This window comes from Guillardia theta (genome assembly GCF_000315625.1).
Source record: "Guillardia theta CCMP2712 unplaced genomic scaffold GUITHscaffold_185, whole genome shotgun sequence".
Classification (NCBI taxonomy): Eukaryota; class Cryptophyceae; order Pyrenomonadales; family Geminigeraceae; genus Guillardia; species Guillardia theta.
The window spans coordinates 90,712-92,012 of record NW_005434491.1 but is presented as its reverse complement, the minus strand read 5'-3'; positions in this window follow the sequence as shown (position 1 = coordinate 92,012).

Here is a 1,301-nt window from a genome sequence, read left to right as displayed (position 1 = left end):
GATTGTGGCTTATCTTGAGGAGCAAGGATGCTTCGAATGCGCGTTCACCGCGCGGATCATCTTTCCGTCGATCCTGAAGTTCGTCTGTCCTTTCCACAGCAGTTCTGCTGCGTCGTTCAATTGGAGTGTTGCCACGACTGGGATTTCATCCACTGTCGGAATCAAATCTTTCTTGATCGGGGCTCTCCACGAGATGCATTTCTTGCCCTGCTCCTCGTGCACCAAGAGTCCTTGATCCTTCAACTTCTCACACAGTACCTCAACTTGTTTTATGTACTGGGTAGGAACTCCGAGGATAGCCATGGTAATCAGTTTACCACTCTCGGGGGACGCTCCTGAAGCATCGATGCAGGCACTCTTGTCTAGTACCTCTTGTTTGTCTGCGTTCCATGCAGAGACATACCACGACTGTCCTTCTTCCCCCCATTCTTTGATGGCATCCTCCTGGCTCCTGACTTCAGCATGTTTGCAGGTCTGTCGAATGGCTTCGGCTAAGGCGTTCATCGAGACTTCCTTGGACTGCAAGGCTCTGCCTGTCCTGCTCTGAGGGTACTGCCTGACGAAGTGTTCCAATCTTCGGATCAGCTCTCCTAGCGAAGGTGCTGAAGGCGTCGTGTCCTTGTTTAGGAACTGGGAAACTCGGACACGAGCAATCTGTTTCCTTTCCTCTTTGGATAGATACCACATGATCAAACAACCGTTTCTGCACAGAAAAATATCCTGTTCAGCACCCTAGCTCGCAGGGATCCCCTCAAACTGCAGGGGAGGAGAGCATGTCTGTTACTCCAGCGGCCTTCTCTGTTACTCCAGCGGCCTTCCTAAACCCTAAACCCTAAACCCTAAACAGTAGTAGTTGAGTTTATTAGAATGCTAGGAAGGATCTCAAGGTTTGGTATCACCTTGCCTTTTCTAGTCTAACAGGGATCTCGTGACCTGGCAGTTCGGCCCGACTTGGCTGGCCCTTATGGCAGCCGTGCTTCTGCTCTGCTCTCTCCTCCGATGTACTTAGTGGTCTTCTCCAGCCTCAGCCAGTGGAGTTGCCTCCGCCGGCCTTGGCATGGGTCGTCCGTGCTTTCAACTTGTGTTGCTTCTTCGGCCTCGGCACTCGTTGGTGCTCCGGCCGGCCTTCGGCCGGTGAGTGGATGATGGGTGAGGTGGCAGTGGGTTGTGGATGAGTCCCTGGGGCTCACGTCCCTTCCCCCGGGCCTCGGTCACGACCGGGCCCGAAAGCCCAGCCGGTCGCCGCCCGGGCCCTCCTCCCCCCCCCGCCCCCCCCTCCCCCCTCCCCCACCGGCTTACCT